Consider the following 27,453-nt stretch of genomic DNA (forward strand, 5'->3'; position numbering starts at 1 on the left):
TTTTTTTTACTATTTTTTTAAATTGGTGCACTGTATTCATACATCATAGTGGGATACATACTTTTGTAGACATACATGCACACATTGCCCAGTCAGCCCCCACCCGATCCCCACCCCATTCTCTCCCCATCCCTCCTTCCCATGCTTGGCTTAGTGATTGACATCTAGTATTATAGCAATTTATCAAAAATTAAAAATGATAATCTCACATAACAGTTTCATTTGTCTGATACCAAGCTTTTGATGACTTAAAGATAACATTTCAATATTTCTTTTTGTTTTATTTCTTATCAGAGAATCTACTTTTTCTATTTTTTAGGTGAAACTATCATATATTTATATATTTATTTTTCAGAAAAAAAAATCTATCCTAATATGGAATATGGACTCTAGGTACCCATAACGATCTTGAAAAAGAACAAAGCTAGAAGATGTATATTTTCTGATTTCAAATCATATAAAGCTACAATAATTGAAACAGTGTAGTACTATTCTAAAGGCAGATATATAAACCATTGGAGTTAAATAAAAGCCTAGAGCTAAATTCTTCCCTATATTGTCAAGTTATTTTTGACAAGGTTTCCACGAACATTTGGTGGTGGGAATAATAATCTTTTAACTAAATATTGTTGAAAAATAATAATTACATGGAAAAGAATAAAATTGGACCCTTACCTAATCCCATATACAAATATTAACTCAAAATAGATAAAACACCTAAATATAAATCTTAAGACTATAAACTTTTAGGAGAAAATCTGGGTCATAAAACCTCACAACATTGAAATTGGCAGTGATTTATTTCTTGGTTATGATTTCAATGGCACAGGCAACAGAAGAGTATACAAACTCCCTAAAAAATAAAAAAATATTATATATCCAAAGGCAATGTAAACAGAGTTAACAGTTACTAATAGAATGGGATAAAATATTTCCAAATGCTGTATCTGAAGGTATATTAATATTCCAACTAGAAATCCTAAAAATTAACAACAATAAAGGCAAACAATATCATTTAGAGATAGGTAAAAGACTTACATAAATAATGAATCTTCACAGATAACCAATCTTAGTTGTCTGTTGGATAGAAAATCTTGTTTCTCTGGTTCTGGTGTGTGTTACCTATTTCTTCTTTGTAGTTAATCTCTTTGAGTATTTTCTCTAGCGCTGGTTTTGAAGACATAAATTCCTTCAGTTTCTGTTTGTCGTGGAAGCTTCTTATTTCCCCATCTAATTTGATAGAAAGTTTTGCTGGGTAGGAAATTTTTGGCTGGAAGTTGTTTTCTTTCAGAGTTGGGAATATATTACTCCAAGCCCTTCTGGCTCTCATAACTTGGTTTGGAAAGTCTGGAGTGATTCTAATTGGTTTGCCTCTGAATGTCACTTGGCCCTTTGCTTTTGTTGCCTTTAAGATTCTCTGCTTGGCTTCCACATTGGTCATTTTGACAAAGATGTGGTGTGGGGATCCTCTTCTCCGATCCTGTCTAAAGGGAGTTCTATACGTTTCCTGGACCTGCGTACTGACTTCTTGCTCTATGTCTGGAAAATTTTCTGCTATTACTTCCTTGAAGAGATTGTTGATCCCTTTGGTTTCACCTTATTTTCCCTCCTCTATTCCAATTATTCTTAGGTTAGCTCTCTTAAAATGGGCCCATATTTCTTCAATGTCAGATTCCTGCTGTCGGATATTTTTTTCTAGATTAGAAACTATGCGTTCATTTTTGGAATGATTATCTTCTAAGAGCGAGATTCTGTTCTCCATGTGGTCTATTCGGTTGTTTGTGCTTTGAATTGAGGCCTTTACTTCATTAATTGCATCCTTTATCTCTTTTTGGCTCTCTCTGAGTTCTTTTCGAAGCACCTCTATTATTTCTACAGTTATTTTCCTGATTTGATCTTCTAGAAATCTCTGAATTTCTGTTTTATCGGGTTCTGATGTTGTGGGGTTGTGAGCATTCATTGCTCCAGTATTATTCCTCTTTCCCATGATTTCGGAAGTTTGTGCCTTCTCTGGGTTCTTCCCTTGGGTCACTATGACTTCACTTAAGGTGCTCTGGATCTCGAGTCAGTAGTATCTCAGACCCCACTACTCCTTTACTGGGTTGTATCACAGAGTCTCCGACCCAGAGAGTTGATAGAGGCTGCTTTAGACTGTGGGGGGTGCCAGGTTGCACATTCTCCTATGGTGTGATATCTCTGCCACCGCCCCTCTCCCACTGGGTCAAGTCCCAGGGAGTACAGTACTGGGATTTCTCCGCTGTGGCCCGCAATTTGACTCACTGTTCTTGAGTACGCAGATGTAGCTGTACTGAATTCGGTGAATTCAGTGCTGCTGCTGCTGGTGGCAATATGGCGCCGCTGCTACGCCCTCGGCTGTGGGGCTGGTGTTTTTTTTCTTGGTTTTGATTTCCACTCTGAATCCCTGCAGCGTGTGCTGAGCTCAGCCACTGGGAGCTTTAGATGCCCTCTGCGCCGAGAAATCCCGCCTGGCTGTTCCGCAGCGGCTCCCCTCGGCTTGCTGTGGCTGTTCCGTGAATTCGCCGGTGCCAGCCGGCAGTATGGCGCTGCTGCCGCGTCCTCGGGCGTGAAGCTGCGTCCTCGGGCGTGAGGATCTCCTCTGTGGCTCTGTTCTCAGTCCGCTTTCTCTCTGGAGCCTGGTGATTTTTTTTGTTTCTCTGGTGATGGTGTTTTCTGGCTTTGAAAGGCGCTGATTTTGTGGTAATGGATATTTGTTGTTAGTGGGGCTCTTAAGCCCCGCTTTTCTCGGTCGCCATCTTCCCGGAAGTGACTTTATACTTTAACTCCTGCCTTGTGTGTGGGGAGACTGGGGGTTTAGCCCAGGGGCATTCTACCTCTGAGTTATACCCAAATCCCTATTTATTTTATTTTATTTCTTGAGCTGTAAATATTTTTATTTTTACTTTTTTAAATGAATTAGTTAAAGAAACTAGAAATATATCACAATGTTAGCTAAATGAAAGAAGCAGGTAGGGATTAGTTCTGATGAAAGCAGAAATAATTATGAAATAAAAGACAAATGGGGTTGTGAATAAATACCACTGTAGAAGACTTTTATACATTCTATCAAGACACCAAAGGCACAAGAAACTAAAAGGTGGATCAACATGTGAGACTGCATTAAACTGAAGAGTTTTTGTACAGCAAAAGAAACTATCAAGAACTTCAACAGAGAGCCAAAAGAATGGGAGAAGATTTTTGCCACCTACTGTTCCGATAGATGACTATTATCTAGAATATACAGAGAACTCAAGAAACTCAGCAAATAAGAAAACAAGTAACTCAATAAAAATGGGTGAATGAACTAAATAGACACTTCACAAAAGAAAAAATTCAAATGGCCAATAAATGCATGAAAAATGATCAACATAATTAGCAACCAGAGAGAAGCAAATCAAAACTACCCTGAAATTTCACCTAACTCTAACTAGAATGACAATAATTCAAAACACAAACAGCAACAAATGCTGGCAAGGATGTGGATAAGTAGGAACCCTAATACAATGTTTTTGGGATTGCAAACTCTAATATATTGTTGGTGAGAGTGCAAGCAATTTGGAAAACACTATGGAGGATCCTCAGAAGAATGGGAATGAACTTACCATATAGCACTTCTGAGTATCTACCCAAAAGAAATGAAAACCAAACTACCAAACTGATGAATTTGTATTTATGTTCATAGCTGTGCAATTCACAATTGCCAAGCTATGGAACCAGACAAGATGTCCATCAACAGCTAAACAGATTACAAAACTATGGAATAAGTATACAATTTAATTTTTACTCAGCCATAAAGAAAAACACAATTACATCATTTACAGATAAATGAATGGAAGTAGAGAACATTATGCTAAGTGAGATTAGTCACAAAAAATAAGAAATGGGCTGCTTTCTCTAATATGTTGTAGCTAAGGAGAAAATGAGTCATAGGAGGAACATGGACAAAGGAGATACTATAGCTGAGCAAATAAGGCAACCTAACTGAAGGTGATGAGATGGGGGAAGAAGGAAATTCCCTAATGTACATGAAGTACATTAACAAACTCAATCACTAAGCCAAACATGAGAAGGAAGTACCAAGAGGAAATGGGATGGGAATTGGGTAAAGGCTAATTGGATGATATGTGCATTTATGCCTTTTCCATCTTGTACTCCATTAATATATGTGACTCAAATGAACCAATAATATATAAAAATGGTTTGGGAATTATTTTTTAAAAACAAGGTTTTGCTATAATTTCAAAGACCTTGCTAAGTTGATGAGACTGGACTTGAACCTGCAATCTTCCTGTCTTAGTCTCCTAAGTACTAGGATTATAAGCATGTGCTAACATGCCCATCTCATTCTTTGGTTTTAAGAGACCATAACTAAATCGTTTTACTTCTGTTAGCTCTGGGTTGCCAGTGATTAGCGGTATTCCGTTCTTAGAGGTGATACAGACTCCCATCACAATTCCAGTGGAGCAGATTAGCTCTACAATTCCCAGCCTAACTGCAGAAGTATCAGCTGCCTCAGCTTCTTTATTATGAGATTGAAAAGGCTGTGCTTGCTAGATGAGAAGCAGCTCTCATTCTCAAATGTGTTATGGGACCTTCACTTTTTTATTTGGGGTTTAGAAAGATGGCATAAGGCCTTCCATAGCCCTCATCTAACTTTCTTTATGGAAACCTGTGATTATCTTTATTTAAATCCACAGGCACCTCTGAGTTTAGCAGAGAACCCTAAGCAAGAACTTTGGGTTTCAACTAAGGCCAATTGGTGTTTTTTGAGAAGAACAGAAAGCTCTTTCCTTCTCAGAATTGAAACTAGGCTTCTTAGGCCATATCCTTAGAGAGAAAAGTCATCAGATTAATTTCTAGGATAGGAACATGATTAAAGAAAACAATAAGCTGTTTTAATTTTCCTTTAACTTACCAGTTACTTCCTTCTCAAAGAGCTCTACACTAAAGTTGTTGACCAGAGGAGTCATTTACTCTCAGATCACTTCACAGTAGTTAACAGTAGTTATGTCAATTATAGTTTACTTTCCAGTTAATTTTGCTGGAACCTCAGAATTGACAGAAATAACTCATTTATTTTAACTCTTATTTTGTAAATGGAGAAACTGAGATCTACAGAATGGAGATTTGTTTAAAGTAACCTAGCTAGTTAATGACAGAGATAATATTAAAATAGTTCCCTTTTCACACTTGACTCCCTTGTAATTGTTAGCTTCAGACAAAAATCTCAATTTAAATTATATTATTAAAACTTCTAGGTCAAAACATGCCAACAAAGCTCCTCTATCCCACATGTACCTACCAAGTCTTGTGATATAGCCAAACAATTTTAAATAACCAAGTCCTAAACTTATGTTTCTAAGCAAAACACTAAGAATAAATTCCAGAAGGAAGTAATTTTCACTGGTAATGTACTGACTTTTCATCTCACTACTTGATATAATGATTGGGTATGTGGCCTCATTCTGCCTGAGCTTATTTCTCATAAGGGTGCTAAGAAAGATTCTTTAAGAGAGTGATAATCTTAAAACTTCAAGGAGTCACAGATGAGGTAGGACTTTGTAGATTAAAGGTATCTATCCCCATATCTTTGAGCTAAAATATGGAACTGACATTACCTGAAATATCCCTACCTAAATTTTCTCTTTTATCCCTTTAGAAAACTTTGGATATTATCCAAACATTGGAATTCCTACTGATGGGTAGATGCAGAAACTAGTCTCTACTTAAGAAACACACACACACACACACACACACACACACACACACACACACGTTTATGTTTTAGTTTCTCAGACTGCAGACCATTCTTCGTTTTTGTTCATTTCTTGAAAAGAATCAAGTTCATTTTTTTCTCAGAATATGATACACAAAAAGATACCCTGGAGGCAGAAGTGAAGGTAAAAACAGAAAGATTAGGTGGCCTCCTTCAGCCACCTATGCATCATCACAGGACATTCTTCCTTACTGAGCAGTTTCCTTCATCAGCAGTTTCTGTAGTTGATTCATTCTCCAAGTATGGTCTAGTCTCCCTCTTTAATAATTATTTTTATCTTTTGTTGTTTTTGTTTTTGATTTTTTTGTTGTTGTTATTTTGTGGCACCTAGAATCAAACCCAGGGGCATACTACCTCTGAACTACATTCCCAGTCCTATTTTTTATTCTTTTTTATTTTTTTTTAGAACAACTCAGCAAAATAAAATTCCGGTTTATTGTTGGACAACATCGCTTCACACATACATCAAACAGGCCAAAACCAAAAATAAATAAACAGCAACTTCATAGACAAAAAAAGGAAAAAAAAGAACTCTTTTATCTTTGGCCTTTTTAACCATCTCATACAAACCAACTTCTTATAGTACAGCTAGTACATGCACAAAAAAAGTTACTGGAATGCTCAGAATAAGATTGTTTTTTGTTGTTTTTGCTTTTTTTTTTTTTTACAAGTTTTGGTTTTTCTCCTTTGAGATTATAATGAACATGGTCACACGACAAGTAAAGTCAGAAGTAGGACACAGAATGCTCCAAAGGTTGGTTTGGTCATCCGAGATCATTAAAAATGGCTGACCCTAACAATATGTACAAAAATATAAAATGTAAATAAAAAAATACAAGCAAATTTTCCTTTTTTAAAGTACTTTTAAGAAAAAAAAAGCAGGGCCTTGGAAGTTTGGTTTTTTTTTTTTTTCCTCCCGTTGCAAAATCACGTGGTTTTGGTTGGGTGGTGGAGAGCGGGTGTCATCTTCAAGTGGCACTGCCCATGGTGGATGGGCAAGCCTCTCTACTTGAAGGTGACCACGTTTAGATTCTGAGATGGGAAGTGGAGGGTGAATAGGACACGGCAGCCTTTTTTAGTTTAACTTTTCCTTTTTGCTGTCTAGTCATCCTCATCAGTCTTCTGCTTCTTGGTATCAACATCGTCATCCTCATCATCTTCAGCTGCCAGCTTGCATGTAGCTACCTCAGCCTCCGCATCTTTATCTCCATCCTCTTCCTCACTGTCACCTTCCTCCTCTTCCTCACCACCTTCTTCCTCTTCTTCATCTACCTCATTGTCAGCCTGCTGTTCCCCAATTTCCTCATTGGCATTCCCATTAGCAGGGGAGTCTCTTCCGTTCTCTGCCTCCTCTAGACCATGCCATTGATCTCTTAAGACTCAGGTGGTATTTGGTCTGTTCAAAAGAATAAAGTAATCTAGCAACTGAACAGTAATCAAAGCCCTTATACTTCTCTGATTCAATAGAAAGAAGAGAGAGATTGCCTCTACTCCATGGGATACAGAAGGCCAGGGGTTTGACTCTTTGTCTATCATCATATTCTCAATTTCTAGAGAGTGAAGAAATACTAAGATCCAACACAGGCATTAATGGCTTATGGAGAAAGAAGTCTTAGAGCAAATCAAATTAAATTTCTTCATTTTACAATTGAGAAGACAAAGGTCAAAAGTGAGCATGTAAATTACCTATTATTACACAGTAGGTTCATGACATATACAGACTTGAACCTGGTTCCCTAACCCTGTTGCTATTTCACCTACACAAAATATACCCTAAACTCCAGGTTCAAAACCAAACAAAAGTGCGGGTCGGCCAAGTCCCCTCTCTGCTGTTTTCCAAGTCATACTTAATTGGATGCTCCCACTGAGTCTGAAGATGGCTTGGTTCTGAGAAGCCTGAGAACCGCATGATGAGCGGGCTAGTCACCTTTCCTCAAGTGCTTGAGTAGCAGGGTCTCATTGCGAGACACATCTCAAGACTGCAGTGCAAAATGCAACTGCACCGCCCCATTACTTCTGCCTCCTGTTTCCTAAGTCAGAATACATTAAGTACTAAAGATCAGAACACACACGTGGTCCCGGCACTGACTCTGAACATGATGATGGAGACCTGTACTGGGAGGCTGAGGGAGGCAAGCAGAAATGGAGACACTCTGTCTCGCGTGCAACTCTCATGCGGAGTGAGCCTCGATGCATGTGAGCGCTGCCCGAGCGCTCTGGAGAGCGACACGGAGACTTTTGTCCACTCAGAGCCATGGCTCCTTTACAAAAAGATACTTTGAACATCTTAAAAAATAAGTAGGCATTTCAGATAGCAAATCTATAATATACTGCCATCTAAGGTTAAATGCAAACTTTACACATAATTTTCTCTTCCACTACGTCGATTCTCTGTTTCCTAGCAAATTCATTCATATGTAAGCAAACCCCTATGTATTTTAGTGTGGCTTCACTCTGACCTAACTATATCTCATAACAAATCTGTGCTTTAAAACCCATTCCTAGCTGGGCGTGGTGGCGCACGCTTGTAATCCCCGCGCTTAGGAGGCAGAGACAGGAGGATTGCGCAGGTTAGAAGCCAGCCGCATGCACTGGCTTAGGAGACCCTGTTTCCAAAAAAAAATGTAAAAATAGGTCTGGGAGTGTAGCCCGGAGGTAGAAGGGCTTCCAGGTACCCCAGTACCACCAAAAATAAATAAATAAATAAACAAATAAATAAATAAATAAATAAATAAAAATAAATAAAACCTATTCCTAGCAAACCCTTCTATCTTGTCTTTGGGGGAGACAAACACCAGCACCTCCTGGGCAAAAACCAGCTGTCAACCCTTGTAAAGTGGAAGGCAGTCCCTAGATTCTGGGAAGGCAGCCCATAGGGTTAAAGATCCCAGACAGCAAACATGACTACGCGAAGGTGAAAATGAGCATGCACGCTCTGCTGGGATTGGCGTATGACACTGGGAAGGGCCAGGGTCTCCATCACAGCACAGCGCACGGTTCATCTGGTGAGGGTGCCAGGCTCTCAGAGCAGCCGACCATAGCGGGGCCTCAATGCCCAGACTGCGGGTGCAAAGCCTTTGGGAAAGCTCTTCCATACCCTGATTGCAGTCCATTAAGAAGTCATTTATGGTTATCTTTAGTAAGCAAATGAAAATTTAAAAATCGTCCAAAAAATTCATTCGAATGTATTTCGCACAGTAGACTGTTCTTAAGAAGGGAGAACAGTTTCTTGACATACAACATGGAAAGATGTATTGGCCTTAAACTTCGCACAGAAGTTTTACGTTACCTAGAAGGTCAGACAGTCACAGAGGTGAAGCAGGGCGAGGCAGGCTGAGGGCAGCGGCGGCATGCGCAGGCCCCTGTGGTTCTCATGCATCCCTCTCCAGCAAAAACTTGTGCGTCCTCTCTACTTTTTTATCAGAATTAGCATGGTGGCCGGGACGGTGGGGTTCTTCTCATTGAGCGGTGGGTTTGGGATATAGACAATAAGGACGTTATTTTTCCCTGTTCGAGTACACGGCATATGGGGTGGAATCAGAGCATTCAATAGTATGTTGCCTAAATTGGTATCAGCCCCCACCATGAGCTGTGTCTTCTGGTTAGCTGTGGGCTTTAAATGGAAGGTACCCACACCCTTCTCTTTAAATTCATTTTCTTTCTTGTAAAGTAGTTTACACTTTTTGTAGTAGAAAGCATCCTCCTCGGGTGTATTCATTTCGAGTCACCCCCTCATGCCATTTTTGCATGGAGCTGTATTTCTATTTTCTGTATTTCTATCTTTTAATAGACTTCTTTAAATCTTAAAAAAAAGAAAAGAAAAGAAAGCATTCCTCCTCTTTCACTTCAGTGATCACCACCTTGGGGGGCCTCATCGTTCTCTTCTTCCTCTCCACCTTTGCATTCATTATTACCACCGTCTGCTTGATTATCAGTTTTAGCAGAAAATGGTGAAGCCGGGTTTGCTCTGGGCAGTATCTCTGCCAAATTAGCTGGAGTTTCCAGGGGAAAAGGAAAATCCAGTCAGAGGAGCAGAGCTTACTGAGCTCAAAACAGAGCTGTCGATCTTCTTGCCAAAACTAAACGAGGCGCTCCTGGCTACTGCTGCTGAGTCTGTCTTTTCAGAAACTCCCTCCACCTTCTGGGATGTGTCCTCAGCCTTGCAGCCATGAAAAGAGAACGTCGCCTCCTGGTGGAGCTTTGCTGAACCAAACAGGGAAGGGAGCTGCATTTCCACCCACAGCCTGTTAGTTGCGCTTTCAGAACCACTACTGCCGCTGGCCTCCTGCTGCTGCTCAATAGACGCCAAGTACTTCTCATAGTCCTTAAGGATGGGTGTCAGGTCACAGAGTGGGTTGGTGTTCACGTGCTTCACGATCCAGTCCCGAACCATGCAGTTCAAGGCAGCCAGCTGCTTGTGGTAGGCGCTCCCCGCACAGGCGCCACTGGAAGCCTGGTTGGAGGAGGGCTACTGACCTCTGCCGTTGGATTTGGCAGCTGAAAGCTTCTTGTCCTTATCGACCAAGGCAGTAGGGCCATTTGAGGCAAATGAACTGAAGGCTGCCGTGGGCGCTGCCGCTGCCACTGCCTTTGGGGCGGCGAAGGGAGAGGCGTTGGTGGTGCTGGTTCCATTTGAGAGTCCTTCCAGAGGCTTTCCCGGGGGACCACCAAATCCAGAAAACTCTCCTTCTCCAGAAGGCACCACCAGGCCTTTAAAGCCTTTAAAAGCTCCTCCACTATCAGATTCAAAGCCAACATTTCTGCGCTTTGCTTTCTTTATGGCTCTTTTCTTCAAGACTTCCTCACTGGCTACTAAGAATGTTCCCACCTCTTCAGCCTCATCTTCTTTATCTCAGTTCCTATCTGTCAGTTCCTTCTCGCCAATTCTTTTGGCCATTTTGTTGAACCTCCCTGGTGCTCACTGGGTGGTGGTCGTGGTGGCTCGCAGGGCCCTGGCAGCAATCGCGGACCCCAGCTGCTCCAGCAGCGCGGGGAGCCTCGCGGGACTCGGTGGTCAGCAAGCCCGGAGCCCCTACCACCATGGCCCCCCTGGCTGTGTCCCTCTGCTGGGCACCAGGCAGCGCCACCTGCTTGGCCTCATACCGCTGGGGACATGGCGGCCAGCATGCTCCATGCTGCCATTTTGTTCAGCCTAGGGAGGAAAGTGGTGGTCAGTTTTGTGTTTACCTTTTAGAATTGAGAATTCCCCCGGGTTTTGTTATGGATGATTTATAGTAAGCAAGCTGTTTATATTGTTAGGATAATACTGGCACTGTCTAGTCACACCTGGTTGATCCTGCTTTTTTAAAATGAAGAGGAAATAAGGTGAAAACGTTTCAGGATGTGCAGCCAACCACGCTGCCCCACAGCACTGACTGTCCTAGACGCCCAGGATATTTAGGACCGTTATTGTGTATTGGGAATGGCCTAGAAAGATTTGAGAAAGCTATGATTATTAATATATTCCAAAAATTGTGTGAGGGGCAAATCTGTGAAAGGATTTGGTTTCTGCCTAGAAGCAGGCAATTAAATTAACCTAGCTAAAGGTAATTAGCAATCTAGCTAGGATGGGAGGAGAGGGTCCACCTTTGTGAAAGGAGACACCTTGCCACACTTTGCTGGGGGAGGAGCCTAACAGGGACATTTACTACTTCACAATTATATAAAGAAGATGGAGGTCATGGATATAAAAGGTCCAGCCCAAATGCTGTATCTTTGGTTGGGCATTCAATCGAATGCCCCCCCATAGCATGGGGCTGTAACTATCTTCTGTATTTCTTTTTAATAAACTTCTTTAAATCTTCAGCAAGAGTCTGGGCTATAGTGTATTTACCCTTAGCTTAGGACAAGAACCTGCGAATTTTCTATTTTTTTCTGTTTTGGGTTTTTTTTTTGTGTGTGTGTGTTCTGAGGGGAATTGTGTCCAGAACCTTAACAGGGGTCCGCGGGGACAGTTTCCCCCAAACCATATCATCCCACACCTTAACAGTGCAGTACTGATAGCATCTGCATGTGTAGTGATGTTTACAAGAAATGGCATGAAATTACTTGCCTTTTAACCCTCTCAAAACCGAGTTCATTTTTAAATTAGAAGATGTGTATGGCTTTTTTCCTTAACATTCCCAGCGACTTTTTTTGCTGCTAAGACTATCACTATTACGGTGAAAATTACAGGGGAAAATGCAATATGCATACCATAACTCAAAATGTGATATTTTGTTAAAGATCTTTTATGCTTTAGGAACTTTTGGGGCTCCGTTTTATGTATTCATATAAAAGAACCTGCGTATATGTGGGTTTTATGATGAAATCTGACACCTTGTATGTTACTTGGAGGACACTGGAAGACTTACCTATATTTTCTCCACTGTTAATAGCTTATTTTGACCCATGGATAATTTAGTTTATTTTTATCAAAACATTAGAAATTAGATTTTAGAATGTTTAATGTGGTCTGAAGTTTTTCATCTTTGGTTTGAAAAGCCATAATTAGTATTTTATATATACTAAGTCTGAAGTAAGTCCTATGTTTTTTATTTCTTTAAATGTAATCCAAATTTCATCTTGACAAATGCTAAGCTTCCTGTGGTCTATATTTCCTTTCAAACTGTTGTGTCTATGTCAGCCATTTGCACATTCCCAGTGAGCAAGAAGTTAAATGTTGTGCTGCTGCTGCTGCCTCAGAACCACGCCCTGGAAACATGGCAGTTCTTAAGGAACTTGAGGTTGTGTTTTACATGGGAGGAAAGTTGTTTGTGGGCGGATTTTCTTTTAAGGAGATTATTCTGTTTTGCAATTTCAATTCTAAATCATAATTTTTATATGCTGCATGCCATTTTTTAAAAAATTCCTTATTCTGAGGTAGAGACAGCATCAGACCTTCCCACTACAGAGCACAGCCAGTTCTGGCTGAGGACCTTGCAGTGCGGCCCAGGTGAACAGGCTCGCCCTCTGTGTGTGCACCGCGCTGGAGCCAGGTGCAAATCACATGGCTCAGCCTGGAGACTTCTCTTTCCGGAAGTGAGATTTTTAGGGAAAATGACTTGTTCCGTAGTGCTTGTAGATGAAAAAACTGGCCTTTTCCTCTAGTCCTGCGCTCTGAGCACAGGCCACCGAGTGCTCTTGGCCCCTAGTAATCATAGTAAGGACTAAGGACTCCATTTGATGCAGACACAATTCTACGGGAGAGGTAGAACTCAGCAATCAAGTGGTTGTTTGCTTTTACTTTAAATCGGATTTTTTTTCTCTAGAACTAAAATAATTGAATTGTCAGAAAATATAATCTCAATATTCATTATTTTTTAATGATCCCACTGAGCAAATGTAACAATCCATGGAATGTGAATAAATGGAGAGTAAACGAACAAAAAAGAGAATATATCAAAGTCTGGCCTCTTAGTCTACATTCTGACTCTTAATATTTTGATATATTTTTAAAGCACTGACATTTAGATGTATTAGCTGAGAGCTGTTCCCTTTCACTTATATCTGTAATGCCCTATATAGCTGTTTTTTATTTCTTTCAGTAAAATAAAACTTTTAGAATGTTCTGTATTTTAACACATATAAATGAAACTTATCAAACCAGATGCAGCAGATAACTATAGATAAATAAATCACTTTTTAGTGTCAGAGAATTCTGTCTGCTTGACACTGATTTAATAGATCTGAAAGAAAACAAACAAAGTAATTCAATAATAGCCACCTGCTCTTTCCAATAAACTTGCTGGAAATAACCAAGAGTGAAAGGAATCAATTTATGTATAAATGACACAACAACTAACTGTCCCAGCCTTTTCCTAGTCTCTCTGCATTTTAGAGTTCAGCATTCTATCTCATTTATAGCATTTTCATCTGTATAGAAAAATTGCCCTCTCCTCTTCCTTAGAGGAATCAGATCTGTAACAATAATAATCCTATCTCAGCCAGGCATGGTGGTGCACTCCTATAATTCCCGCGCTTGGGAGGCTGAGACAAGAGGATCGCACAGGTTTGAAGTCAGCCTCAGCTACTTAGTGAGGCGCTCAGCAACTTAGTGAGACTCTGTTTCCAAATAAAATATCAAATGGGTCTGGGAGTATAGCCAGGAGGTAGAAAGCCTCTGGTTTCCACACCCAGTATAATCATCATCATCATCATCACATCATCATCATCATCATCATCATTATCCTATCTCAATAAAGCTAAATTTAGCTTCAACTAACTTTATACACTTTCTTCACATTTCTCATCTTGGTCCTTAGTTTATTCTCAGGACAGTCACATAAAATAGGTAAGGAAGGAGTTCTCACAACAGAAAGATAAAGTGATGTAAGTGATCACTGGGCCTGTCAAGAACAGAGACAGAGAAAATAAGCCAGGAATCTAGGTGGAATATAGTCCTCTTCTATCAATGCCATTTCATCACTGAAAAAAAATGCTCTGCAAGGCAATTTCTTATTATTTATTGCAAAATGCATGAGGCAATATATTCTAGGGCATGCAGTTAAAGGGTCACAGGTTATTATCACTTTAGTGTTTGCAATATGGTTTTATTTATTTATTTATTTATTTATTTATTTATTTATTTATTTATTGGTGGTACTGGGGTTCCTGGAAGCCCTTCTACCTCCGGGCTACACTCCCAGACCTACCTTTATATTTTTGAAACAGGGTCTCTTACGCCAGCTCTGCTGGCTTCAAACATGCGAGATCCTCCTGTCTCCGCCTCCCAAGTGCGGGAATTACAAGCATGCGCCACCACACCCGTCCTGCAATATGGTTCTTTAAAAAGGAACTATGAAGCCGGGCATGGTGGCACACGCTTATAATCCCCACACTTGAGAGACGGAGACAGGTGGATCGTGCAGGTTCAAAGCCAGCTGCGCTGGCTTAAGAGACCCTGTTTCCAAAATATATATAAAATAGATCTGGGAGTGTATCCCAGAGGTAGAAGGGCTTCCAGGAACCCCAGTACCACCAAGGGAAAAAAAGGAATTATGAGACATATTTATTCACTTTTCTGTTTGTCAGTGATACCAAAAAAAAAAAAAAAAAAAATATATATATATATATATATATATATATATGTGTGTGTGTGTGTGTGTGTGTGTGTGTGTGTGTGTGTGTGTACAATTTATAGGAAAAAATATCTGGACACCAAAGCTTTGGAAATATGATCATTGATCCCACAAGTAGTCAAATCCCAGCCCATTTATGCTACATACCAGAAGGACACAAATTATGGCCCAATGGCCAAATCTGGATAGTGCCTATTTTTGAAACAAGGTTTCATTGCTACATAGCCAGACCTATTTAGGTATGGTCGATGGCCACTTTTGTACAATAATGGCATAAAGAGCAGTTACTGCAAAGACTGTATGACCTCAAAAACTAAAATATTTACTACTTGGCCCTTTATAGAAAATTTTGCTGACCTCTGTGTCAGAAAATTCAAACATTAACCCCACTGATGAGTAAAGGTTCCTTTCGTGATGACAGAGAAATTATGTCCAGAGTGAACATTGTTGAGGCTCAGAAAAAGGCTACACACTGTTAAAAGACCCAAAGTAAGTCTATTGGTGCTGGCAACTTGGAATTGCCATAAAAGTTTTTCTTCCCATTTTTTATGAAATTGTTCTTGAGCCCTAATGTTTTTTATTGTAAAAAAGACTTATTATAGTGACTTTCAGCTATTACAATTCCTGGCAGGCTTCTATCTTTATTACCCGTAATATAATGTCTACCCCAGTGCCAGAGGGTTAAAGGACAATGAAATCAATATCCAGCAGCAGACATTGAAGAGATTAAGGATGTATCTTTCTTTAAGTGCCCTGTTTCAAATTGTTTTTCTCAATCAGGCTACCAACAGATGATGTGTAAAAGCTTGAGCTTTGTGGGATACAGAGATGTGGGATAGTTTGAGCCACATTGACCTTGGTGAGGCTACACAGCTTGTGAAATCTCTGCAGGTAAGGACAAGACTTTGTGTGTGTGTGTGTGTGTGTGTGTGTGTGTGTGTGTGTGTGTGTGGTGGTACTGGGGTTTCTGGAAACCCTTCTACCTCCAGGCTACACTCCCAGACCTATTTTTATACTTTTTATTTGGAAAGAGGGTCTCTTAAGCCAGCACGGCTGGCTTTGAACCTGCGCAAACCTCCTGTCTCCACCTCCCAAGCGCGGGGATTACAAGCATGCGTCACCACGACTGGCTAGGAGCAAGACTTTCTAAGTAGCTGTTCTCTGCACTATGATACATTTTGTGGGCTTGAATATCAGAAAAACCAGGAGAGTTAGGAAGCTAACTGTATTCGAATCACATCAGTTCCCAACGTGGGAGATACCAACTCCTGGAAGGTGATAGAATTATATATATATATATATATATATATATATATATATATATATATATATTCACAGATTTATCTTTTTTTATTGGTGCATTGTATTCATACATCATAGTGGGATAAAAACTTTTGTAGACATACATGCACACATCACCCAGTCAGCCCCCACCCGATCCCCACCCCATTCTCTCCCCATTCCTCCTTCCCATGCTTGGCTTAGTGGTTGACATCTAGTATTATAGCAATTTATCCAAAATTAAAAATGATAATCTCACATAACAGTATCATTTGTCTGATACCAAGATTTTGATGACTTAAAGATAACATTTCAATATTTCTTTTTACTTTCTTTCTTACCAGATAATATTTTTTTTTATTTTTTAGGTGAAACTATCATATATGTATATATTTATTTTTCAGAAAAAAATCTATCCTAATATGGAATATGGATTCTAGATACCCAAAATGATCTTGAAAAAGAACAAAGCTAGAAGATATATATTTTCTGATTTCAAATCATATAAAGCTACAATAATTGAAACAGTGTAGTACTGTTCTAAAAGCAGATATATAAACCATTGGAGTTAAATACAAGCCTAGAGCTAAATTCTTCCCTATATTGTCAAGTTATTTTTGATAAGGTTTCCACGAACATTTGGTGGTGGAAATAATAATCTTTTAACTAGATATTGTTGAAAAATAATAATTACATGGAAAAGAATAAAATTTAACCCTTACCTAATCCCATATACAAGTATTAACTCAAAATAGATAAAAGACCTAAATATAAATCTAAAGACTATAAACTTTTAGAAGAAAATCTGGGTCATAAAACCTCAGAACATTGAAATTGGCAGTGATTTCTTGGATATGATTTCAATGGCACAGGCAACAGAAGAGTATACAAACTCCCTAAAAAATAAAAAAAAATATTGTATATTCAAAGACAATGTAAACAGAGTTAAAAGTTACTAATAGAATTGGATAAAATATTTCCAAATGCTATATCTGAAGGTATATTAATATTCCAACTAGAAATCCTAAAAATTAACAATAATAAAGGCAAACAATACAATTTAGAGATAGGTAAAAGACTAACATAAATAATGAATCTCCACAGATAACCAATCTTAGTTGTCTGTTGGATGGAAAATCTTATTTCTCGGGTTCTGGTGTGTGTTACCTATTTCTTCTTTGTAGTTAATCTCTTTGAGTATTTTCTCTAGCGCTGGTTTTGAAGACATAAATTTCTTCAGTTTCTGTTTGTCATGGAAGCTTCTTATTTCCCCATCTAATTTGATAGAAAGTTTTGCTGGGTAAGACATTTTTGGCTGGAAGTTGTTTTCTTTCAGAGTTTGGAATATGTTACTCCAAGCCCTTCTGGCTCTCATGACTTGGTGTGGGAAGTCTGGAGTGATTCTAATTGGTTTGCCTCTGAATGTCACTTGGCCCTTTGTTTTTATTGCCTTTAAGATTCTCTGCTTGGCTTCCACATTGGTCATTTTGACAATTATGTGGCGTGGGGATCCTCTTCTCTTATCCTGTCTAAAGGGAGTTCTATAAGTTTACTGGACCTGTGTATCAACCTCTTGCTCTATGTTTGGAAAATTTTCTGCTATTACTTCCTTGAAGAGATTGTTGATCTCTTTGGTTTCACTTTCTTTCCCCTCCTCTATTCCAATTATTCTTAGGTTAGCTCTCTTAAAATGGACCCATATTTCTTCAATGTCAGATTCCTGCTGTTGGATATTTTTTTCTAGATTAGAAACTATGCGTTCATTTTTGGAATGATCATCTTCTAAGAGCGAGATTCTGTTCTCCATGTGGTCTAATCGGTTGTTTGTGCTTTGAATTGAGGCCTTTACTTTATTAATTGCATCCTTTATCTCTTTTTGGCTCTCTCTGAGTTCTTTTCGAAGCACCTGTATTATTTCTACAGTTATTTTCCTGATTTGATCTTGTACAAATCTCTGATTTTCTGTTTTATCGGATTCTGATGTTGTGGGGTTGTGGGCATTCATTGCTCCAGTATTATTCCTCTTTCCCATGATTTTTGAAGTTTTTGCCTTCTCTGGGTTCTTCCCTTGGGTCACTACGACTTCACTTAATGTGCTCTGGATCTCGAGTCTGTGGTATCTCAGTCCCCACTATTCCTTTACTGGGTTGTATCACAGAGTCTCCGACCCAGAGAGTCGATAGAGGCTGCTTTAGACTGTGGGGGGTGCCAGGTTGCACGTTCTCCGATGGCGTGATATCTCTGCCACTGCCACTCCCCCACTGGGTCAAGTCCCAGGGAGTACAGTACTGAGATTTCTCCTCTGGGGCCCGCAATTTGACTCACTGTTCTTGAGTTCGCAGATGTAGCTGTACTGGACTCGGTGAATTCACTGCTGCTGCCGCCGGTGGCAATATGGCGCTGCTGCTATGCCCTTGGCCGTGAGGCTGGCTTATTTCTTCTTGGTTTTGAGTTCCACTCTGAGTCCCTGCAGCGTGTGCTGAGCTCAGCCACTGGGAGCTTTAGATGCTCCCTGTGCTGAAAAATCCCGCCTGGCTGTTCCGCAGCAGCTCACCTCGGCTTGCTGTAGCCATCCGGTGAACTCGCCACTGCTGCCGGCAGTATGGCGCTGCTGCCATGTCCTCGGGCGTGAGGCCGGTGTATCTCCTCTGTGGCTCTGAGCTCTGTTCTCAGTCTGCTTTCTCTCTGGAGCCTGGTGATTTTTTTGTTTCTCTGGTGATGGTGTTTTCTGGCTATGAAAGGCACTGATTTTGTGGTAATTGAGATTGGTTGTTAGCGGGGCTCTTAAGCCCCGCTTTTCTTGGTCGCCATCTTCCTGGCCAGATTTATCTTTACATCTACTTATTTCCACAAAAAGTAAGCGTCTAAGAGGAGGGCTGACTAATTTTTTTCTGAAAAAGAGATAATAAGCCAAATAAGTTTGGGAATCTATAAATCTAGAAAATCCCAACTGCCTTCAGAAATTCTTGACTAGTGTATTAGTCAGGGTTGTGCAGAGAACAAAAACCAATAGGAGGCACTGATTTATATCTATATCTATATATCTATAAATTTATATAGAGAGAATACATATATACCTAGCTATTTAATAAAGAGATTGGTTTATGATAGGAATAATTTTACTTGGTTATAGAGGCTGTGTTCTACAAGCTGCCATCAGCAAGCTAAAAGCAAAGAAACTGGGGGTTTAAGTCAGTCTGAGTCCAAAGGCCTGAGAATTTGGACTTATACGATAAGTATAATGGTGTAAGTCCTGGTCTGAGTCTGAAAGCCTGGGAATCAGAAACTCTGGTGACTGAGCACAGAAGATAAATAGCTCAGATAAAGCTGAGTGAATTTTTCTTTCCTCTAACTTTGTTTCTTCTTTTTTTAGGCCTTCATTGGATTGGATGGCATCCCCCTGCAGAGGCAAGAGACATCTGCTTTAATCAACTTACCAATTCAAATCTAATCTCTTCCAGAAACACTTTCTCAGATATACCTGGAAATAATGTTTTAATAGTTATCTGGGCATCTTTTAGCTCAGGCAAGTTGACGCATATCATTAACCATCACAACTGGATCTTGACAGAAGGAAGAAATGTGTTCATATTGGGCTGTGGGTAGTGGTAGCCAAGGCTGGATGGGGTACCAGGAAGAAAGTCCCCTTAAGAGCTGTAATATTGTTCTCTCTCTCTCTCTGTTCTCCTTTTAGCCTTTGGGCTGCAGTAACTACATACAACAACCTGGGTGGTTCTAACAACACACATTTTTTTCCTTGCATTTCCAGAAGCCAGATGTCTGAGATCAAAGTATTTGGAGAGTTATTATCTTCTGAAGGCTGAAAGGGAGAAATCTATTCTATACTTCTCTCCTGACTTCTGAAAGTTTGGTGGCAATTGCCACAGACTCTGCCTTCATCTGCACATGGTATTCTTCCCGTGTCTGTCTGTCCTCAAATTTCTCTTTTTTCATTAAAAAATATTTATTTAGCTCCACCTTAGTCTACTGTGACCTTGTCTTAACTAATTATATCTGAAACAAAACTTACTTTCATATAAGGAGATCACATTCTAAGGAGCTGAGGGTTAGAAATTCAAGATATGAATTTGAGGGGAGCATAATTCAACCTATAATACATACTCAACAATTCACTCACCAACCATACACCCCTGCCTTTTCAAGGATCTATTTATGTTCCTCAAATTGTGGGCTACAACACCCATAATTTTCCTATAACTTCAAATTATGCCCAACACCACTAGAAGTTCAGCGTAAGACATAAAGTGAGAGAGCATAAGGTATGTAGTCAACTGTCTCTATCAATCATTTATTAGGTATGTGAACCTAAACAAGTTATACAATATCTCTGGTTCTCAGATGCTGCCTTGGTATGAATGAAAGAATAATATTCTCTGTTTCATGAGATAGTTGCCTGGCCCATGGCAAGTTGAATCAACAGTACATATTATCATTTTCTCTGACAACTAACTATGACTTCAGTACTAAAATCACCTGAGACTTATAGGTGAAACCTGGAGGGAGTAGGTGTGGCAAGGTGTGGCGTTTTTTGACCAAAATATATCTACTGGCCGTTTACAGGTTGTAGACACTCTTGTGGCAGCTGGAGATTCAGCAATGAAGACAACAAAGTTGTCATTTTTAAGGATATAACAATCTAGTAAAAAATGAGACAGGTTACAAAATTAGAAAATATAAAAACAAGTAAGGTAATGATAAGTGCTACGGAAAAAGAACATATGATAAAGGGATAAAATAATCAGAGTGGCTGTAAAAGGTCCTGAGGGAAAATGAATGGTTGCTGACAAGCATGGGAAACTAGCTAAGTGACATTTGTCTTCATTCACACCAAGATAGATTGACTCTAACTTTGGCTAATATTCAAGTGGTCAACTCAATTGTATGATTTAGCAGTAAATATTATTGTGAATTGGCCCATATATTAATATTGATTCTAGTTCACCTCTTTTTGCCAACTTAAATCTCTTCAAATGAGAACCATACCATTGAGCACTTAACGATGTATTGCATTGCATTTTCTTTGTTTAATGGGCTACCCATATTTCTGTGAGATATTGTCTGGGTACTGTTTCATAGAATATATTATGTCTTGTGGCACTCTCAAATTTATGTATTGTAATAACTATCTTTTTCCTCAATACCATGTGCTAGATGTTATTTTATCTAAAGGCTTTACATTCTCCATATCTCATCATGGTTCCCAGGATACAATAAAAACACAGAAAAGTGTTAGAATTATTGTGCTAACAAAATTTGCTTAACAGAAAGTGACTGAAGGAATTAATTATTGGCCCTAGAAACAGCATAAATTCAATATCAGGAGATGTTTTAGCCAAGGTGGTGCACCTCTTGGATGATAAGGATGGGAATGTAGTACAGTTCAGTGGTCGGCCTTTTCCTTGCCTTTATGAGGTCCTGAATTGGATCATCCAGTACTGAAAACTAAAAAAAAGAATAAAAATAGCACCCACCAAGTCTCATTTTATACCAGTAATGAACTAAAGCACATAAAACATGTAACATGTTTCCCAGGATACAATAAAAACACAAAAAAGTGTTAGAATTTTTTTGCTAACAAAATTTGCTTAACAGAAAGTGACTGAACAAATTAATTATTTGCCCTAGAAACCGCATAAATTCAATATCAGGAGATGTTTTTGCCAAGGTGGTGCACCTCTTGGAATTTTTTAAGTTACTGGTTGTTTTTTGTAAGTTACAGGTTGTAGTTGTTGCGGTAGACGTAGTGGCAGTGGCAGCAGGCTTGCTGTAATTAGGGTGTGAAGTGGGAATTGACAATGTTCTAAACTCTGTTGCCATTAAAACAAGTTTTTAGCCTGACACAATAGTGCATGCCTGTAATTCCAGAAGCTGATACAGTACTTCAAGTTTGAGGCCAGTGGCAGCAGTTTATCAAGACTCTCAGCAAATTAGGGAGACACTATTTCAAAATAAAAAGGGCTAGAGTGTAGCTCAAAGGTAGAATGTCCCTGGGTTCAATCCCCAGTATTGAAAAAAACAAGTTTTGAAAGCATGATAATTTCCTAACAATGCTGAAAGAGAAATTAGCTTACCGAAACCTCATTTAAAAATAGGTGGTCTTTGTGCATTTCAATTATTGATTCAGAGCTTGTTTCTGATCATGTTGGAGTAAACAGGAGAGGCAAGATCAGTTATCTTCTAGGTTACCATAGGGCTTATCAGAGTATAGTACATAGGGCATAAATATACTTACTAATGTTTTTTACAAGCCAAAGAAGGACAATCCATTTGCAATTAGCATATTGTTATTGGGTCATATTTTATTTCTCACTGGCACCTAGTTCTGACCATAAGCAATAGGGAAGGCACCAAAGCTCACAATATGTGACTAATGAGTCTGAAGCAGAAGAGTATTTCTGCTGCTGCTTCTTTCTGTGTGGTCCCTCAAAATGCACAGCAGCTTCAGACATGCTGGCCAGGCTGTCCTAGATGGCGAACAATCAAAGGGGTGTCCATAGAAAACTATGGCAGGCAGTCAGAAACATTTTAAAAAAAAAGATACAATTACATTTACTTATTTATTTATTTAATACTAAGGATTGGAACCAAAAGTATTCTACCTTTGAGATACACCTCAGCCCTATTTTTTTTAAACAGGGTCTGGCTAAGTTGTTGAGGCTGATCTTAAATCTGTGATCCTTCTGTCTCAGCCTCCCAAGTATGCACCACCAAGTCCAGAATTTATTACCTTTATTTAAATCACATTTTTACCTTAGAAATTCCATCATTGAAAAAATATATATATATTTTAAATAATATGAAAGTTACAGAGAGGTCTCAGAGATTTTTCATCTCCTCCCAAATTATTGAGGGTGTTACCATCTAAATTCTTTAGTTCTCCCAAGTTCTTCATTGACTATATTTACAAGCAAGGGCAATCTTCCAAGTAATCACTATGCAATCATAAAAATCAAGAAGTTTATATTGATGTGTAATTATAATCTAACACCTAGAGCCCATCCAAACTTCATTAATTTTTACAATGTCTTTTATAGTAAAATGTTTCAGTTCAGAACCATTTGTTGTATATCTAGCCAGTGCTCTGTACAATTCTTAAGCCTCTCTTTAATTGTTAAGGTCTTGACATTTTTTTTAATTCATGTGAATCTGGTTACTTTATAGAATGTCCTTTTATTTGGGGTTTTCTGATGTTTTTCCATTATTAGGAACAGGTTGTACATTTTTTGGTAGAGATGCAACAGATATGATTTTGTGTTCTGCATGTTCATAACAAGCAACTTTTAGTACCACCTATCACAGCTTCTGGATCAGTTTCATTGCTGAAGTCCAATCAGAAAGCCAACTCTTCACCCTTTTACCTGGGGTTCAGGAGTTTTGTAGGGTGTAAATACCTAGATATGATGGTGCACGCTTGTAATCCCAACGTTTGGAAGGCTGAGACAGGAGGATACGGGTTTGTGAATAGCCTCAGCTACTTAGTGAGGCCCTTTTCAACTCAGTGAGATCCTGTTTCAAAATAAAGTATAAAAAATAGGGCTTTGATTATAGCTTGGAAGTAGAATGCCCCTGGGTTCCATACCCAGTACCACACACACACACACAAAAAAAAAAAGACAGAGGCAGCATGATGTATTTTGAAGTCACAACGACTGGCATCTATAATGGCAGAAGGCACTGTGTGCTTGGAGGAATTAATATGAGAATGCAATTCCAGGTTACATTGCCTGTTTTGGTGCTACATCTCACTTATAATGTGAGGTTTTGTTTATCTAATACTTTTTGGAAAAGTCTTATTGATGAGGAAAGCAGTTTTGTGCAAATGGAGTGACTTTTTAAATCTCATTCATTTATGGGATTTTCTTATTAGATTGTTGTTAGGAATAGACTTGGACAGAGATGGATGGCAAAGTGCTGAAATGGAACTGAACTATAATTTCAGTGATTTCACAGCCAAGATAGGATATTTATATTTATAACAGTATGCAATATTGGAAACTTCCACAGGGCAGAAGGGGCTGCCTAATTAGATGAGGAGCTGGAAATACTCTAGGCCTTATCTAAGTGGGGCAGGCTTAATAGCTCACCTCTGTCTTATGTGACTTAAAGAATTGGGACAGTCCTGATTTCACCCTGAACTTTTGCTTTTCTTTTCTCAGGATGTTAGAGTCTAAGCTGAAACTCACCCAGCCATTCCAAATGGTCTTTTCACCCAGGCCCTCTTTTAGATCACCCTGGATTTCTATATGAAAAACACAACACATGGATTATGGGAAGCTCTTCATATCAGTTTCTACAGTAAGAGTAAGCCAAATACATTCTTTCAAACTTATAGCAAAACTTCTAGGCAGGAGCCTAGAAGATAACTACTTTTTAGTGAAATACTGAAAACTGGTGACTGAATAATATATGCTGTGTTGATGGTAGATGGGATCATTTAGATTACAAAATTTTTAAAAAAAATTTTTAAAAATACAAAAAAATTACATTGAAGCACAATATATGCAACATGTAAAACTGAGGAGATGTGATTAAACTTGGTGGTTTGCCATCGCTACTGGAGACTTCCAGAGGTACATTTGTACTCACTGGGCTCTGCTGAGAACTATTTGAAACTTCTAGTTTCTCTGACCCTGAATTTTATCCTCTGTAAAGTGGAAAAAACTCTAGTATATACCTTTTATGGTGCCTGTGTAGCCAAATTAGAAAATATACTAGAACACTTTTATAATGTCTATCACATAAAAAACTCTCTATAAAGGAGAACTTCTTTTCCCCACACCTCTGAGCATGTCATGTCACAAATAATAAAAACACTGGGGATCAGAATTGTTTGATATTTTGGATATTTTTAATATTTGTATATATAATGAGATATCTTGGGGAGGTGACTCAAATATAAACATGAAATATTTTTCTTGCATACCTTTACATATAGCTAAGGTGATTTTTGTATGATAATTTTAATGTTTACACAACAAATCACATGACAATGAAGTGTGGAATTTTCCACTTGTGGCATCATGCTGGAGCTCAAAAAATTTTGGGTTTTAAACTGTTTCACACTTTAGAGTTTTAGATTAGGGACACTAAGCTTATACCGCTGAAGGGAATGATTGCCTTCTATGAGAGAGCAAGTTAGTCGTACTGCTAACACAATTCTCTCAATGCCCACTCCAGTGTTTCTTCCAGTACAACACAATGGTTTCTGTTCTGTCTTCTGTAAATTTGATAGAAAACAAAAAACTTGGTCCTCAGTGCCTCCAAGACTCTATCTGATTGAACCTTGAGAACGTTGAGAAAGATTGTTCCACCAAGTCTACTGAAATAGTGAAGAAGTGGCAAGGATGTTGTTCAAACATAGAAAATCACAGTTCTGCTAGCTACCAGCAATTCTAAATCCATAGATTACCAAATTTATAGAAAACCAATTGTTGTATTGGTCTCTAGGACAGCGAAATCACTTAGCTGAACATGAATCAGTTTAACAGAAAGATTGCTTATAACAGGACCAATAGCATTCTGCACCCCTTCTGGATAGAAGCAAAACCATTAATCAGTGGGGCAATAATATCAAGTTACATCCAAAATTCCAGAGCCCTGCATATGTGATCAAACAACACTGGTCTTTTAATAAGACTTTAGGTGCATTTCTTTTTTTATTTATTTTTTATTTATTTATTTATTTTTTTATTGGTGCACTGTATTCATACATCATAGTGGGATACAAACTTTTTTAGACATACATGCACACATCGCCCAGTCATCCCCCACCTGATCCCCACCCCATTCTCTCCCCATCCCTCCCTCCCATGCTTGGCTTAGTGGTTGACATCTAGTATTATAGCAATTTATCCAAAATTAAAAATGATAATCTCACATAACAGTTTCATTTGTCTGATACCAAGATTTTGATGACTTAAAGATAACATTTCAATATTTCTTTTTACTTTCTTTCTTACCAGAGAATATTTTTCTTCTATTTTTTTTAGGTGGAACTATCATATATTTATTTTTCAGAAAAAAACTCTATCCTAATATGGAATATGGACTCTAGATACCCAAAATGATCTTGAAATAGAACAAAGCTAGAAGGTATATATTTTCTGATTTCAAACCATATAAAGTTACAATAATTGAAACAGTGTAGTACTATTCTAAAGGCAGATATATAAACCATTGAAGTTAAATAAAAGCCTAGAGCTAAATTCTTCCCTATATTGTCAAGTTATTTTTGACAAAGTTTCCACGAACATTTGGTGGTGGGAATAATAATCTTTTAACTAAATATTGTTGAAACATAATAATTACATGGAAAAGAATAAAGTTGGACCCTTACCTAATCCCATATACAAATATTAACTCAAAATAGATAAAAGACCTAAATATAAATTTTAAGACTATAAACTTTTAGGAGAAAATCTAGGTGCATTTCAAAACTGAATAGTCCTTGTACATTTGCTTTTGATGAACAAAGGAAAAAAAGAATAAAAAAAACCCCATATTATATTGTGCCCTGTTTTAATCTTATATATATCTTATCAGTTTACATGGGTGTTCAAAGTTCTCAAGAAGCTCTTCCACAGTCCCTCAGTAATCTCAGGCATTTTTCAAAAAGAGTAATGACTATGTTATCTCATTATTTTAATTTGTATAATTTCCCCACTCTCCCTCACCAAAATAAAGTGTTATTTAGAATTTTTCTAAGATTTTTCATTTCCACATTCTGGCTGAAATTTTCAGTGAGACTTGTAGGCAGCTAAAAGAGAGGTTTTGACTCTTTTCTTAGTCAAGTCTCTCCACTACTATTTGATAATGCCATCTTATCTGCAAATTGAGGCACTTTGCATATTGGTTCAAAAATTTTCAGGTATATAAAGTTCACCAGTCCTGCAAATAAGCACAGATGATCTATCCCATCACATGTTAACATAGGCCAGGTCCTAACATATTGCACATCAAGGAAAAGTATATATTAACCCAGATGTATGGGATATGATATTCCATTTTCATTTATAAACAGAAACCCATGAAATTCATTTGAATTTCAGATAGAATTCAGATGATTCATTTAATTGGACACAAATTGTCTTTGTTGGCAAGATTCAATATGAATGTGTTAGTTATGATGTTTAAATAATGGGTCCCAGGTTTCTGGGACAATATGAATTTATCATGCTGAGTTATGATAAGGGGTGGAGTTCTTTGGACTTTGTTGATATCAGCTACCAGGTAAGTTATCATGATGAACTTCTGATTCTCAGTTCTAATTAGGCAATTAAAAATACACTAAAGTGTTTT

At 38.4% G+C, this 27,453-nt stretch overlaps 1 pseudogene across 1 annotated transcript; it reads right to left on the reverse strand.

The window, feature by feature from the left end:
- Positions 1–9,203: 9,203 nt before the first annotated feature.
- On the reverse strand, positions 9,204–10,691 carry LOC308278936 (nuclear pore complex protein Nup50-like; annotated as a pseudogene). The gene is made up of 2 exons: positions 9,640–10,691; positions 9,204–9,497 (listed from the first exon to the last, which is right to left on the reverse strand). The product of its transcript is annotated as a nuclear pore complex protein Nup50-like (transcript).
- Positions 10,692–27,453: the final 16,762 nt, after the last annotated feature.

The sequence above is a fragment of the Muscardinus avellanarius genome, assembly GCF_963383645.1.
Source record: "Muscardinus avellanarius genome assembly, chromosome: X".
Lineage (NCBI taxonomy): Eukaryota > Metazoa > Chordata > Mammalia > Rodentia > Gliridae > Muscardinus > Muscardinus avellanarius.